Below are 17,716 nucleotides of genomic sequence, written 5' to 3'. Positions count from 1 at the left end.
CTCTGGATTAAGCGTCAAATTGATCTTGCGCAGATTAGCAAATGTCTCCTCCAAATCATGGATAAGGGTGGCCTTATCCTTGGTTTTGACCAGGATATCATCCATATAGGCTTCTACATTTCTGTGTAATTGTGGTTCAAAACCAATCTGGACTGCCCTCGCAAAAGTGGACTCAACACTCTTTAATGCGAATGGCATGCGGACAAAGCAGTACATACCACATGGAGTGATGAATGGCGTCTTCTATTCATCTTCCTTGGACATGAAGATCTGATGATGTCCGGAGTATGTGTCCAAAAAGGAGAGCAAATCACAACCTGAAGTGGAATCCACAATCTGGTGGATGCGCGGCAAGGGAAATGGGTCCTTCGGGCAAGCCTTGTTGAGATCTGTGAAATCAATGCAAAGCCTCCACTTCCCATTAGCCTTCCGGACTACCACTAGATTTGCTAACCACGTAGGATGCAATACTCCTCTGACCAAACCAGTTGCCTCTAGTTTCTTAATCTCTTCGGCAATGAACGGCTACCTCTCCAAGCCTTGCTTCCATACTTTCTACTTGACGGGTCAGGCATGTGGGCAGACAACAAGGTGGTGCTCGATTACCTCCCTGGGAACACTGGGGATATCAGATGGTTGCCAGGCAAACACATCGGTATTTGCCCACGGGAAGCAAACGAGCGCACTTTCATATTTGTCATCAAGGGCGGTGCTGATAGTGAAAGTACCATCAACGCCAGCCAGCCTGCCGGGACCTTCTTCACTTGGGGTGCAGCAACCTTGGATCTCTTGCTGTTGGATTTGGCATGTCGTGAACGGCTGCCGTGCACTTCGAGGGGGCACGCTTCCCGCACTCCTTGCCGGTGGTCCTACAATCCCTCTTATTTCCTATGCTTTCCTTGGCGGGAGCTGCCGCTGCCTCTGCCACGACTGCATCCCGGTACATCTTGTCCATGCAAATAATTGCATCCTTCTCATCCGATGGGATAGTGATGACTCCCAATGGCCCGGGCATCTTCAAGGTGTTGTAAGCATAGTGGGATGCCGCCATGAACTTGGCCAGGGTCGGGCGTCCAAGAATCCCACTGTACGGGAGGGGCAGATCAACCACATCAAACACAATCTTCTCAGTCTGATAGTTCAGTTCTCCCCCAAACATCACCGACAACGTAATCTTCCCTTTAGGATGGCTCCTGCCAGGATTAACTCCCTGAAACATTTCGGTAACCTCTATGTCTTCTTCTCCTATCTGAAGCTTGCTGATGACTGCTGGGGAGATCAGATTCAATGCGGCCCCGCCATCCACTTGCATCTTTGTGACCTTGAGGTTGCGAATTGTTGGGGAGACCAACAATGGCAAACATCCTACCACAGTGGTGCGATAAGGGTGGTCCTCCTCGTCAAAGATGATGGGCGTGTGGGACCATTTGAGGGGCTTCCGGGCCTCTAGCGCTGGCTCCACGGCATTGATCTCTCGTGCCCATCGCTTGAGGTGGCGGTGAGAGGCGTGCAAGGATGCACCCCCATCAATGCATAGGGCGTCAATGGCCTTTTGAAACTCCTGCTCACTGGTTTCCTCTTCATCCCCTCCATCACTCACATCATCACAGATTTCCTTCTCTTGACCCCTGGCGGGCTATCCTTGGTTCCGAAAGGGTTTGCCGAGGTGATTTGCTTCACTGCCTCGGCACTTACCGCCAGTGGCATTCTTACCTTTTTCCTTGTCACTCTTATCATATGCTGCCCTCTATTTCTTGACAAGCTGGAACCTGGTAACACTCCTGAAGGTCGTGGCCCTTGGTCAGATGGATCTTGCAGTATAGCCCATCGCCTTTCCCAGCTTTCTCGGCGGCAGCAGCTTCCCAGTAGGCAGCGCAAGCGGCAGATTCCTTGTCGGGGCCTCATCCTTGGCCTTCTTCCAGGTACTAGGTGTCCCCGAACCTTCCATAGTCATCGCAGCCTTATCTCTTGGCTTCTTACTCCGCTTCTTGCCCTTTCTCTGACTGGTTGATTCATCCTTATCCTCTAAATCAACATTGGTGCAATCTTCCTCTCCGGGCAACTCCAAAGCACAAGTGCTCCCTAGGTGGTTTTGGTAATTAATGTCAACATATATCTTGTTGGAATAATGTTTTTATCTAATATATTTCAGATAAGTTCAACAGATGGAGTGTCATGGAGAAGAAGATGTGGAACCCCTTGAAGATGATAAGGACAAAGGATTGGCTCAAGCTCAAAGCTCAAGACTCTATATTTAGCTTTTAGTGATCCAAGATCACATTGAGTCCATAGGAAAGCCAATACTATTAAAAGGGGATAGGCTATTGCTTAATGGCTTGCTTACTCAAATTTCTTAGTGATGTGCTCCAAAGCCCTCAACCACTTTCTCATATCCACATATGTCCCAAACCAAAAGTCAAACTCGGCCCCACAGAAACTTTCCATCCGGCGCCACCGAGTTCAGTTGACAAAGCCACTGCCAAAAACCCAAATCAATTCGATCTCACCGATGGGATCTCGGTCTCACCGAGATGGGCTTGCAAACTCTCTGTTACCTATTCCAATAATTTCAGTCCGACCGAGATATGCAATCGGTCCCATCGAGTTTGGTTGGCCAACTCTCTGTTTCGCTTATTACCCAATTCGGTCCCACCGAGTTTGTGTAATTGGTAAAACCGAGATGAGGTTTTACCCTAACCCTAGCACATCGGTCCCACCGAGTTGATAATGTCGGTCCCATCGAAAAGCCTAACAGTCACATTATGAACTAAATCGGTCGGACCGAGTTTTCTGATTCGGTCCCACCGAGTTTGGTCAATTGTGTTTAACTGTTAGATTTTGTGTGGAGGCTATATATACCCCTCCACCCACTCTTCATTCATGGAGAGAGCCATCAGAATATGCCTACACTTCCAACTTACATTTTCTGAGATAGAACCACCTACACTTGTGTTGAGGTCAAGATATTCCATTCCAACCACATAAATCTTGATCTCTAGCCTTCCCCAAGTTGCTTTCCACCCAAGTCATCTTTCCACCAAATCCAATCCTATGAGAGAGAGTTCAATGTTGGGGAGACTATCATTTGAAGCACAAGAGCAAGGAGTTCATCACCAACACACCATGTATTTCCTTTTGGAGAGTGGTGTCTCCTAGATTGGTTAGGTGTCACTTGGGACCCTCCGTCAAGATTGTGGAGTTGAACCAAGGAGTTTGTAAGGGCAAGGAGATTGCCTACTTCGTGAAGATCTACCCTAATGAGGCAAGTCCTTCGTGGGCGATGGCCTTGGTGGGATAGACAAGGCTGCTTCTCCGTGGACCCTTCGTGGGTGGAGCCCTCCGTGGACTCGCGCAACCGTTACCCTTCGTGGGTTGAAGTATTCATGGATGTACGATAGCACCACCTATCGGAACCACACCAAAAATCACCGTGTCTCCGACTGCGTTTGCAAACTCCAATCCCATCCCTTTACATTCTTGCAAAGTTGCATGCTTTACTTTCCGCTGCCCATACACTCTTGTCATGCTTGCCTCATACGTATTGTGAATGTTTAAACATGTGCTAATACTCCACCTTAATTTGAATAAAATAAAAACTACCACTTCTCTTTGCTAAGTGTCTATTCACCCCCGTCTAGACACCTCTTCTCGCTCCTTTCACAACTTCCTTCCTTCCTCCATCCGATCACACTTATCCACCAGTGTGTATAGCTCCTTCACAGTCTTGGGCAACCGCACGTTCATCTTGGAACGAATGCGACGGTTGCGCACATTGGACTGGAAAGCTGCTATAATGGCTACCGGGTGGATGTTTGGAATATTTCTATGAACTTTACTAAATATCTACAAATACTTACAGAGAGTTTCTCCTTCCTTCTGCTAGAGAAGTTGTAGGTCGCTGGGCCTGCTGAGCTCTTGGTGGCCACCGGTGAAGACACCGATGAACTCGTGGCATGGGGTCTGCCCATGACGAAATGGACTTCTCCGGCAGGTGCATCAGCCAAGACCTCACGTTGGACTTGAGGGCCAAAGGGAAGTGGTTGGCAACCACCTTCTCATCTGTTCCCCTGGCAGCCTGAACAGCGATGGTGTAGATGCTCAGGAACTCTGCCGGGTTCACCCTCCCATCGTACTTCTCAGGTATCTCTGGCTTGAATGTGCGAACGGACAGCCAACGGACTTGCCGCAGTTCTCGTGTAAAGGCAGAGCAGGCGACCTCAAAAGGCAGGCACCCGCCAACACCGAGCGCAGGCTTGTCGATGTTGAGGCCGTCGCACCCGTCGGTCGGGTGGAGATCCTCGCAGTGTCTATTTGCAACGACGTGCGCGTCTCCCTGCCGCCTATCCTCCGAAGCTCGACATTGGCCTGGACGTGCTCGTGGGCCAGAAGAGGCCATCGAGACATCGTCAGAATCTTGATTCTGCTGCGCCCGCGCCGGCTGCTATGGTGGGGACTACACCTGTACGGCCAGCAGTACGGGCGGTTGCTGTCACCTGGGGAGGTTGCGGTGGGCTAGCTTGTCGTGAACCCCGAGCTTCGGTGAAACTGAGCAGGCTTTGGATGGTGGCACGCCATTCATCCATCTGCTTGGCTTCTGGCGGAAACCTCAGCAGCAGCTGAGCTCACGCCATAGCCTCTGTGGCTATGCTTGGCATGGATGTTGATGATGTTGACCGCACCATCGCCTGGCTCCTGACGGTGCCAGCGGCGGCGGTGGTGTCGTGCCCATGCTGTTGTGGGATGACCACCTGGGCAGCGGGGTCGCGCAGCGGTGGTGCTCGAGTGTCAGTGGCTCCCTCGAGCGCAGCGGTCTGGTTGGCTCGTCCGGGAGGAGGCACATGCGTCGCGGCCGCTCCCGTGGTGGGGGTGGCCGAAGGGCGATGGCATACCCCGAACCAAGAGCCGTTGCTGTGGCTGTGCCCGTCGGTGAGAGGAGGGGGTGTGGACGGAGTGACCTCCTCGCCTACACCTTGTTGAGCGTGACCGTCGAGGCGCTGCTGATGCTGTTCTCCGATATCTCCTGCCCCCGTGTCGGCCGCGGGGGAAGTGCTGACCACGCGACCTGCTCCAACCACATCCCCAGCAGCGTTTACGTCCTCGTGTGCCTCCGCATCCCCCGCGGCATTAAAGGCCGCATGCGGCAGAGCCTTCGAGGTGGATGGATGGGTCGATATACCGGACTTCTTCTTGGGCACCATGGTCGATGGCGTCGTCGAAGATGAAGATGATGCACTGCGCACGCTTTCAGGTTCGCAAGCAATCCCCCTACCTGGCGCGCCAAACATGTCGCTGGATATCTGCGGCTACCTATGGGACTAGGAGGCCCCTTGCTGGTTCGGCAGGGGGATACCGCATTGCACAAAGAGCAGACCAGCATGCAGCAGCATGGTAGAGAGCACACAAGCAATTTACCCAGGTTCGGGCCACCGCGAGGCGTAAAACCCTACCCCTGCTTTGGTGGATTGATGGTGGGATGGAGGTGGTGAAGCATAGTACACTTTCCCAGCAGGGGTTGCCTTAGGGCAGTAGCCACTACGCATGTATGGGGGTGTGGGTTCATCAACTTTCCAACCTTTTTCTACGATTGCCATGGGCCTCCATTTATAGATCAAGGGGTCACCACAATGGCAAAGTAGTCAATATGCACTGATATGATAGCAAGCAGTGCTATCTTACCTAACTCTACGGGCTGACAGGGCGCATTAAATGCACCACTTAGTGTCACATCACTGGTTGCCCGGCTAGGCTTGTCGGGCTATCTTGCCAGCTCCACGCCTGTTCTCTTGACACGTCGCAGGATGGGTGTCATCTGTGGGTTTCTTCTGTAGGAAATGGCTGCCATGTGGCGAATGACTGCCACTTAATCATCTTGCAGCTTGACACCGCATTGATCGATGACGTGGGTCGTTCTTGAGTGGTTGGAGATGTGGTTTTGCCACCGCGAGCCCCGACAGGCCCTGTCGGGGTGCCTCGGGTGTCTGCTTCTAGGGGTGGCCTTGCCCCTGGCTGGGTTCGCATGTCCGGCAAGGGAGGCACTTCACTTAGCGATATATTTCTTCTTTGGCTTGACCTTAGTCTCTCTGAGCTGCATGTTGGTTCTTAGAATCTCTTGGTTTTTGTATCCTGGCTTGGGTTGGCGTACCAACCTTACTCTCGTGCGTGAGCACAGTCTGGGCAACAGACCCAGGGTTTGTTGCACCGACAGCGATACATCAAGATCATGACATCTCAAGAACACGAGAGAGAGATTAAACACATAGCTACTGGTACAAACCCTCAGCCCTGAGGGTGGACTACTCCCTCCTCATCATGGTGGCCACCAGGATGATGAAGGTGGCCACCGGTGATGATTTTCCCCTCCCGCAGAGTGTCGGAACAGGGTCGAGATTGGTTTTCAGTGGCTATAGAGGCCTGCAGCAGCGGAACTGCTAATCTAGGGTTATTTCTGATGGTTTCTCTATTTATAGGATTTTTGTGTCGGTTTGACGTGAAGATGGGCCTCGAGGTGAGCATAACCCACCGGGGCGAGCCTGGCCCACCAGGCGCACCCTGGTGGGTTTTGCCCTCCTCGTGGCTCTTCTGGCCCTCCCACAAATCTTCGAGGGTCTCTTTTGTTCCAAAAAAATCTTCAAAATGTTTCAGCTCATTTGGAGACCTTTCATTTGTGCACAAAAAACAATACCATGGTAGTTCTGCTGAAAACAGCGTTAGTCCGGGTTAGTTCCATGCAAATCATACCAAAACCATATAAAATTGTTGTAAGCATGGCATGAATACTTCATAAATTTTAGATACTTTGGAGACATGTCAGAATCCCCAAACTTAATTTCTACTCGTCCTCGAGTAGGTAAATGATAAAAGAAATAATTTATGAAGTGTGAGTTCTATCAAAGTGCATAAGTTTGATCGATGACAATTTTAATCACTTTTCCGAGCATCATAGTAGAAATTCTGTCTCATGTTAAAGTAGCAACCACTTCACATGTTAAGGTTCAAACAATGAATTCTCTTGAAACTCAACAACCTATGTTCTCAGTCACCAAGCAATTGCAATTCAACTTATTCAACAGAGTCTAGGTAAGAGCTCCACATACTCAACCATCATATAGTCTTCTATGATTGTTAACACTCACCACATACCCATGAGCAAAATGTTTCAACCGGACACATAGAAAGATAGGGGCTTATAATTTCGCCTCTCAACGTATTCACCTCAAGGGTGATGTCAAAAATAATAACTCATGCTACCCATATTCAACTGGACATAGGTGCTTAGATCTTTCCTCACCACTTGATGCTTTCCATAGGAGAAAATAAAAAGGAATAGGGAGAAAAACTTTGACTCATGCATAAAAGTAAAAGATAGGCCCTAAGCAGAGGGAAGCAGAGGTTGCCATGCGCTTATTTGTTTGTATGCTCAACTCCTTAGTGCAAAAGAACATCATGTTGTATTGCCCCTTATGATAGCAACCTTTATTATGAAGTCTGTAGCTTTTATTCTTTGCCATCACAAATTCATACAATGGTTGATTTTCAATTACACTAAATGATCTAACAGTTGTAGAAGCAATTTTTATTGCCTTATTGCCCCGATGACAACTTACTTGAAGGATCTCTCTCAATCCTTAGGTAGGTATGGTGGACTATTGAAAATAAGATTTGGGTTTAAGGGTTTTTGGATGCACAAGTAGTATCTCTACTTGGTGCAGAGTTTTTGGCTAGCAAAGATGGGGGGCAAACACCACATGTTGAAGGATCTATGACAATATAACTTCTGTGTGAATATGAACAAACATAAACCATTATATTGTCTTCCTTGTCCAACGTCAACAATTTTGGCATATAATATTTTGATGGGGGATCACAATCACAAAAGATTTCCTAGATAGTGTATTTGCATGTGAAAGTGCTCTTCCTTCTACTAATCATTCGTGAATTGCTTGTATGACCAATATTGTGATTGTCATGCCTCAAAAGATTTCACTTTCTAAATCATATGTGAAGTTACCACTAGGCATGATATGATTTCAACTTCATGACATTCAACAATTTACTCATAGGATATAAGTGAAGCGCAAGAGTAAATGACAAGCTACTCCAAAAAGATATAAGTGAAGATCAAATGAGTAGTTAAGTAAATAGATATCTATGTGAGGACTCTCTCTTATTTAAAACTTTTAGATCTAAGTATTTTATTAAAATAACAACAAAATGAAAATGAAATGACATTTCAAGGATAGCACAGCTCATGTGAAGAAGCAAAAACTTAGGATTAACCGATACGAAACGATAATTGTTGATGAAGAAAGGTGGGATGCCTACCGGGGCATCCCCTAGCAAAGATGCTTGAGACTTTTTGAAATATTATCTTGGGATGCCTTGGGCATCCCCAAGCTTGAGCTTTTGTGTCTCCTAAATTCCTTTTATATCACGGTTTCCCTAAATCTTAAAAACTTCATCGACACAAAACTCAACAAGAACTCGTGAGATAAGTTAGTATAAAGCAATGCAAAAAACTTTATCATTCTCTACTGTAGAAAATCACTAAAATTATTATTCAACACTGTATACTAAATGCATCTGCATATTTAATACTCCTATCCTCAAATATAATCATTAAACAAGCAAACATATGCAAACAATGCAAACATAACAGCAATCTGCCCAAACCGTATAGTTTGTAAAGAATGCAATATTCATCATAATTTCCTAACTCCAAATATTCTGAAAATATTACCACACTTTAGAAAATTTATCAGATCTTATTTTGCAGAAAGTTTCAGCATTTTTTCACATTCTAGGGAATTTTTGCAACATTGATAAACTTTCTGTTTTGAAACAGCAACTCATATACTTGCAAGATAAGCATGGCAAATGCTACACTTGACATTTTTATTGAAAATAAAGATGCAAAAATTATTATAAATGACATCAAGCCAATCCTTAAAAACTAAATTGATGCTCCAAGCAAAAAACCTATCATGTGACGAATCAATACATAGCTCCAAGTGAGGTTACCGATAATGTTGAAGACGAAAGAGGGGATGCCTTCCAGGGCATCCCAAGCTTAGTTGCTTGGATATTCCTTGAATATTACCTTGGGGGTGCATTGGGCATCCCCAAGCTTAGGGTCTTGTCACTCCTTATTCTCCTCATATCGATATCTCACCGAAAACTTGAGAACTTCAATTACACAACTTGACGGAACTTCGTGAGATAGGTTAGTTTGATAAAGAGCAAACCATTTCACTTTCGTACTATCAAATACAATATTCAATTGTTTCCACACAATGCCTACTGTATCATATCATTTCCACAATTTATATCGAGCAATATAAGCCATAGAAACTAGAAAACAAGCAAACTATGAATTGCAAACAGAATCTTTCAAAAACAGAATAGTCTGTAGTAATTTGTATTATAACCATACTTCTACTACTCCAAAAATTCTGAAAAAGGAAAACCTAGAAAATTTGTCTATTAATCTTCTGCAAAAATAATCAGCATTTTATCAGGCTTCTGTTAAAAATGAGAATTGTTTTCCTGAGTGCAAAAATTTCTGTTTTCAGCAAGATCAAATCGACTATCACCGTAAGCCATCCCAAAGGTCTTACTTGGCACTTTATTGAAACGAAAGCAATAAAACATGATTACTACAGTAGCCTAATCATGTGAACACACAAAAACAGTAGGTAAAAGTTTTGGGTTGTCTCCCAACGACCGCTTTTCTTTAATGCCTTTTAAGCTAGGCATGATGATTTCAATGATGCTCACATAAAAGGTAAAAATTGAAACATAACAAGAGCATCCTGAATCATAATTTCCTCTCTCATAATAATTTTCAGTAGCATCATGAATAGATTCATCAATATATCCATCACATAAAACATTCTTTTCATGATCCACAAGTGAAAAAAATTATTACTCTCCACATCATAAAATTTCTTCTTAAGGAGGAATGCAACCCGGCAACCGTTTCCGGAGACCGGAAACGTCCGACGATAGACCGGCTATAATGCCGCTATATGTTTAACGGTTGGGCTATCAAACGAGCTCCGACTGTGAAAAAATTGACAGGTGGCCTACTGACAACATAACAACACCGCATGCCAACTTTCAACCCATTCCGAGAACATTTCCGTCCACTTATAAAATAATATTTCGGACATGCCATGGGCACGTGCGAGTGTGTCTGGGCTTAGAACAGACAATGAACGGAACTGGGGGGACCCAGACGAATGCAAGTTTTGAAAACATGCAAATGCAATGCGGATGATGACATGGCAAGATGCAACATGCAAGCGAATGACAAGGCAACAACATAAATAACTGGAAGACACCTGGCGCAACGGTCTCGGGGCATCACAACACTCCACCACTACAAGAGGATCTCGTCCCGAGATCTAGGATGGCATCAGAGAGAAAACGGAAGAGGAAGAGAAGAGGTAAAACTAAGTTGCTTCTTGGACAAACGAGTGAAACCACGAACCTTGAGAGGTTGACCAAATCGAAAGAAGGAATCCAGTAAAGATGCAAGAAGTTGAAAACACTCCGTTAGATAAGAGGAACATGGGATACGACGAGAACCTAGAGGTTAAGTGAAAAGATAGATTTTGAAACCACTCCAGTTAAAAATAAGATAGAGAAGGAATAAGAATGATATAATTTGGACAGCACTCCGACTGAAAGGAGAAGGAAAACTTGATAAGATGAAAAGAACTTGAAGAGATGACACAACACTCCGGTTAAATCGATAAGCAAAGGAAAGAACATGATCTTGAGAAAACGAGATAATTGGTCAAAGAGAGCAATATCGCAAAGCCTCCGGAACGAATGAATATAAGATAAATCATCGGAATAAGAGAACGGAGAAGGAAATGATAAGTTCTACCACGATTGAATTTGGAAAACATCCTTGCAAGAAGGTTAGAATGGAGTTGTTGGAAAAAAAACTCAACAAGGCACAAGATATGCTCCTAGTGGGCTTATGGAAACATCTCAAAACTAGAGGTGAAATTCTGCCACTAACGGAACAATAGATTGAATTGATATCAACAGGGAGACGAGAAACTTATGTCACCGGGAGGATAATTGAAGAACTTGGGTCATTTATAAGCACCATAGATAGCAACAATCCCTAGGGAAAGCTTTAGGTGAAATATGACCCAATATATAACTCCAATGAAGAGATTGAAGGATTGAAAAGATGTCTTGAGCGAAGAGAAAATGACGGATTTAGATATGTCACTCTTGAAAACTTGTGAATCATGAAACACGAAGGGAAATTATCAACAATGACATAACACCACCTCAAAAGATGAGATATGAAAGAATTGCACTCCAGAATGCAAGATGAAGAAAGCTTGAACTCCTCAAATCAAGACATGTGTTGAGCACCATGTTCATTTTAGAGTATAGTTTGGCGGATCTTAACTTCGAGAGGAAAATATTGAGGATAATTGAAGAATGAAAGGAATCCTTGCCGAACCACCATGAAGAAACTCTCGAAGAACTCCGGATAGATAAAAGAAGGTCGCAAGAAAAAGAAGCTTGAAAAGAATAAGATGAATCCTTGCAATGATTTAGATGAATCTTTGTGGTGATATAATTGAGAGATCTTGGAACTCCGAGAAAATATGAAGCACTTGAACCGAGAATTTACTCATTGAGAACACACTCCGGAAGAATGAATGCATCACTTGGATGAAGCAAGAATAAGAATTATGTTATGCGTATCCTTCACCAATTTAGATTGATGACAAGTAACGGATTTGGCATACTACTTATTCTCATTGATAAAGGTTAAGATAGATATAGCGCAAACTTGAGAAGGTATTGATGAAACCACCGGTAGGATTGAAAAATGAATGAGTTGATATGATAACCAAGGAAGATAAATCTTGAACAAACCACCATAAGAATTAAAAAATGAACAAAGAAAAGATAAAGAAACACCGGGAAGAATTAGAGAATGAATGAAGATACTCGAGGGAATTTAGATACATGAGAACGAAGAGATCATGAACCGATTAGAGGATGTTTGAACGATGCACCGGCCGATAGAATTGGGGAATGAGAGCTGAATGTTGAGAACAAATAAATCTTCTGAAATGATGGCCTCCGAAGAATCAAACTAAAAAATACTCCTGAATTGCTCCGGATGGGTGAAAAGTATTTTCACAATCGAAAACAATTATAAGAGGATGTCATCAAGCTAGAACCATGAATCTTCAAGAGAATGGAGCAAGATTTAGAGGAAACACTTATTTGGTATTCAAAAGCGGAGAATGACTATGAGAAACACCACCACGAATTATTGAGGCACCCCGGAATGAAGATTAAAAAGGTTGAACCAACAACGAAAAGAATTTGAGAGATCTTAGAGAAAAACATATGACTGATGACAATTCATACTTACGTCATACTTTGAAAGAATTTGAGGATAGCTCCGGGAAAATTAGAAGAGTCAGGTAAGATCTTGGGAAAAGACCTATGGGTTAAGGCCCACTCAAAAGATACACCATTGAATGATTTAAAAGAGAGATTGCGCCGGTTGAATTAAATCGCTTGAAGCTTGAACAAATGCAGAGTGGAAACATGAATCTTCGAGATATCTTCAGCACTCCGGAAAAATTGAACAACAAACGGGAATGATTATGAGGTGCACCGGCATGGGAAAAGCATTTGAAACGAGGAAAAGGATGTGATCAACAAAGCTTGAATTGAATCCACCGGAGAAGAAAAAGAACGAAGAATAATAAACTTGAGGCTCCGTTAGCATGTTCATAAGAAACACCGGGTAAGAACATTGATTGAAAAGAATGAAGAGACTTCACATGAATAAAATGGATACTTGTCAGGACCGGTTTTTCGGGATATTAATTTCCCAAAAGCAGCCCTTGTGCTCGCCAGCCCCAGGATTACTGTTAGCTGATGAGACACCAACTTGTTACAGAAACTCCAAGCAAACTACAAAATATGTAGTACAAGACCATTCTGGCCTATGGGTACAACAATTGGTTTCTAGTGGTTGATGGCGGAAGCGGTTTGTGGATCATCAGCGTCTATGGGACTCCATTTCCCACAAGAACAGCTGACTAGGATAAATCCTATCTTCGCGAGGCTGCTATCTCCAATGCGTAGGTTCCGGGGCTGTCATCGCAACGTTCCTTTCCACGCAAGAAATCTGGCCAAGACAATAGCCAGGGACAAGCCAGTGAGTACTTTGAATGTACTCGCAAACATTAAGAACACAGGTATAATATAGTCACTGCTAATCATGCTTTAAAATATTCCATGATTACTTCGTCAGTCATAAATGAAGCTCATGATGCATGCAAGCAGGTTAATCATGTCATATATGAATATGCAATCAGCAAGTAGAAATAGAATGCACCGATCGAGTGTCTGAAGCGACACCTCAAAAGGATAACAATATAAAGTATGCCTCAGTCGGGCGTCTAAGAGACACCACATAAAGGGCTTATAAGTAGATAAAATATCAAGCATGCCACAGTCGGGCGTCTGTGCGACACCGAATTAAGGGCTTATAAGTAAATAAAATAACAAGCATGCCATAGTCGGGCATTTGTGCGACACCACATAAAGGGCTTATATGTAAATGAAATAACAAAACATGCCACAGTCGGGCGTCTGAGCAACACCACATAAAGGGCTTATGTATAAAAATAATCATGGTGAATATCCAGGAGGTAGAACCGTCCCAGGGATACTCAATAATTCAAATAACATAAATGGTTAGTCCATAATAATAATAATCATAATCATCATACATCACAAGTCAGGATCAATATTATGGTTTAATAGTTTTTCCTCCGAAGACCGACACTAAGACCGACACTTGACCCATCCTAGACTGTAGTCCTTAACCATGGACACGGCTATTCAAATAGGTATAATATCTCTGCAGAGGGTGTACTCTTTACCCACTAGCAACGGATTCCTTTAGTCCATCGGGACTAATTCCGTCCACGGTCTTTTGATTGAAAACACACCTGACCGCACACACCAGCCTAACTCACCAGTGTCTAGAATCACCCTTGACACATGTTAAGCAAAACTCTAAGTGGGGAGGCTACAACCTCGACTAGCATGGGATCACAAAATTTATACCACGCGCAAACTGGGGGAGCTACCCCCTTCGGCTATAACCGAAAACACCCATGCCCCCGGACCGGATGACTGGCTTTAATCCAGGGCCATGGAACCCTCATCGCGGTCTCTCTGTACGGTGTGTGCTAGACAGGGGTTGACAACTTACTGAACCGTAACCTACCTACGGTAGGGACAAGTGGCAGCACGGAACAAGTATGGGGGTTACTGGAACAAGACTCGATCTACGGCCGACTTAGGAGGCTTAAGTATTTCCTGCATGACTAGCTCAAGGATAATATTTCACACCCATCAGACACAACCACCACTCATTATACCTCCCCCTGCCCCGCCAGTCATAACCGTCTCGACGAGGGACAAGCTCGTGTCTACACAAGACAGAGACTTTCCTGGGTCCTTCCCGGTAGGCATGAGAGGCATATGAGGGTGATTGCTACCACAAGTATGTCCATTTCCAACAGCAGAAATTTCCATTTTTGCGCTCAAAGCGTATGATCATATCCTCACAAACACATAACGGATACTCCGTGTCACGGTGGTGTTGCAACTGTATCAAACAACACACGATACTATTATGCCTGAGTTCAGAAATGCTTGCCTTCAAGGTGTGGAGAAGTGAGGTGCCCTCCAATTTTTTTTTGAAAGCTCTCTTCTCTCTCTCCAAAATCCTATATCAAAAATAGGCAAATAACACATACTTTAAAAATAGTACAAAAAGTTGTCCTAATTATTTTTGAAATAAATCTTAAAATAAACTAGGTGAAATTTGAGAGAGGTAGGAAAAAGAATCAATTCATTTGGACTTATATTTAAAAAGTTATAGCCAATCAAAGTTTTGGTCAAATTCTGCTTTTAAATTAAAACAGAAAAAGAAAACGTTTCAGATAGAAATACGCTTCCGGGGAAGAGGAGACGTACTTATGGGGTTTACGCCTTCACATAAAACACGTGGAGGCGGGGCTGGGTCACTGACAGTGGGTCCACGGGGCCCACTGGTCAGGTTTGACCAGTCGCCTCTCCCTCCTTTTTCCTCTGCCCGAGCGGGGGCGGGATTCCAGCGATCATCGCCGGCGAACGGAGGCTCCTCGAGGGCATCCGAGGCCAGCGATGGATCTGCCACTCCTAGGCGGTCCTCCCGGTGGTCGACTGGCCGGCGGGGACGGAGGGAATCGCCGACGGCGAGCTCCGCGGTGGAGGGAGCTTTGGGCATGATTGGGGACTTTGTCTCCTGTGGCTCCCGATCAAAATTGAGCTTGGGGGTGGACTCACGTGATGAAGAGAGGGCCTCTGGTGAAGAGAGTGGAGAGGGGGAGGCCCTGGTGGCGCCGGAGTGAATGAAGCAGTGGCGGCGGCCGTGGTTGCCGGAGAAGAAGAAGACGACCCCTCTGGTCTTTCTACTGCTACGGCCGGATCGCTGAGGGAGTGTGGGAGGTTGCTTGAGGGTTTGGTGAGCTCGGGGGGTCCTTATACAGCGATCGGGGGCGGTTCCGACGATGGCCAAGGATAAGAACACCGGCGACCGCCGTACTGTGCTGCAGGGTGACGTGGCGGCGACGAGGGCTTGCGGACAAGGCTGCGGATGAGCTTGAGCTGTTCAAGGGGGCAGCTGGCGAGCGCTGGTGGCTCGTGCGGCGCCGTCCACGGCAGAGGCTGCTGTGGCCGCCCGCTAGCCGCGGTTGCCGACCTGACGGCGGCGCTGTTGGGCGCCAGGGGGGCTTGGCTGGTTCCTGCGAGCGGATGAGGTCGGGGGGGTGCGGCTCTGCAGGTGAGCAAGGGCCGGGGCGCGACGCGGCGACCCGAGCGCACGCACGTGCAAAACGCGCGCTCTGGGCGCGCCCAGAGCATGCTCGCTACGTTCTCGACAAAATGCCAGGGTATCCTAGAGTGCTTGAGAGGGGTTGGCAATTAACAGTACTAGTTTAGGGTTAGCAAGGGGATCAAAGGACATGGTGGTTTGGTCAGGGGCTCAAGTTCACAATGTAAACTTGAAATCATGCCAAATATGGCCATGCACATAGGGTGTTTGTCAAAATGCCAAAGGCATCTAGGCAATTCTTGGGGTGGCCAAATTCTCCAAATCAGGGTCTCTTTAGTTGAAAGAGCGGGTGGTGAGGTTAGTTTGACAAAATCAGAAATTTGTTAGTGCAAGTTTTGCAAAACACCAGTTTTGGACAGAAAGAAAAAGGCATGGTTGCATGCACTAAAAATTCTCCAATGGGTCCACTCTTATGGACTTAAGGGTTTTGTAACATGGGCTATAAGCAGGAGAAAGCTCAAGAGTACTAGAGCAAATTTATCTAGGGTTGTAGTAGAAAATGCCAAACTGGACCAGAAAGCAAAAGAGGTTGATTCACTCAAATTTTTCAAAGAACTTAAAAGGGTTTCTGCATAAAGTATAATAATATACTTCCATTAACATCCCAAAATTTTGGTGGAGGCTTTAAAGCAATATTTAATTAGGTTGCAGTGTAAAAATGCTCACTGGACCAGATTTTAAAACTTGGTGTAGAGCTCAAAATGTTAAGTGAATGAATTTTATTTTTCCATAAAAGTGATTCAAAAACATCACATGACATCTCCAAATTTTGGCTATAGTGAGAGGGCAATAAGTGGTGTAAAACCACAGTGTGGAACACTGGCGCTGCGTGGAAAAATCTACGGTTAGGGGGAAAACGAGAGATTTTTACGTTGGATACAGTAAATTTAAAATAAATTCTGAATGTAAAATACGCTGGTCGTACCCGAGAGCACAGTGCTCTCCCTGGCTGACAGGTGGACTCGGGGTCTACTGTCAGTCTCTTCTTCTTCCTCCGGTTCTCTCTTCTTCCTCTCTCCCGCGCGCTTTCCACGCGCTTTCTCCACCGGCGACGTTTAGCGCGTAGGGCATCTAGGCCGTACCTGCGGTAGTGCGCGGCGTGCTAGCTCCCGGTGCAGCGTGCACTCACCTCGCGGGCCAGCGTGCTATGGGCACTGCTCGCGGATTCGCCTCCGAACACCGGCGATCGGGTGACGAGCGGCGCTGGTGGACTTCGCCCACCATACACCGAGTTCGAGCTATAAAACGGCTGAGGTGCTTCTCTCTTCTTCCTCACATCTGGCCTCGCTTCTCCTTCTCCTTCTTCCTCGTCCATTTCCGTTTACAGAAGCTCGGTTGAGGCTCTAATGGCGGAGGTGATGCCCGACTGGTACGTGATCCTGGTGTGCGGAGGGCTGGCGGCATTGTTGGGACTCTTCGTGCTCCTGTGTGTGATGATCCTCGATGATCATCCTGATGCTACCGCTCGAGTGTTGGCTCTCCGCGGTGGCGGTGGTCAGGAGGAGTAGGTGGGGTGTCGTGTGCTAACTGTCGTCGGTGTGCGAGAGGTAACTTGTACCCGGATGAATATCCACTAATCTCTCCTTCAGAGACTCTGGTGGGTTAGGGGGATGATTAGCCAGATGCAACACGGTTACGTGGTGTTGCAAGTAGTGTATGTGTTCGAGTGGTTGTGGTTGTGAGTTGGCTGCCGTGGTGCTGCATGAATAAAAAATCCATGTCGTGAGGAGATATATGCTGTATCAGCTCAGGGAAAAGAAATCTCAC

Source organism: Triticum urartu, chromosome 5A (genome assembly GCF_056163025.1).
Source record: "Triticum urartu cultivar PI428250 chromosome 5A, HENAU_Tu73, whole genome shotgun sequence".
NCBI lineage: Eukaryota > Viridiplantae > Streptophyta > Magnoliopsida > Poales > Poaceae > Triticum > Triticum urartu.
Note: the sequence above shows the minus strand (reverse complement) of the source record.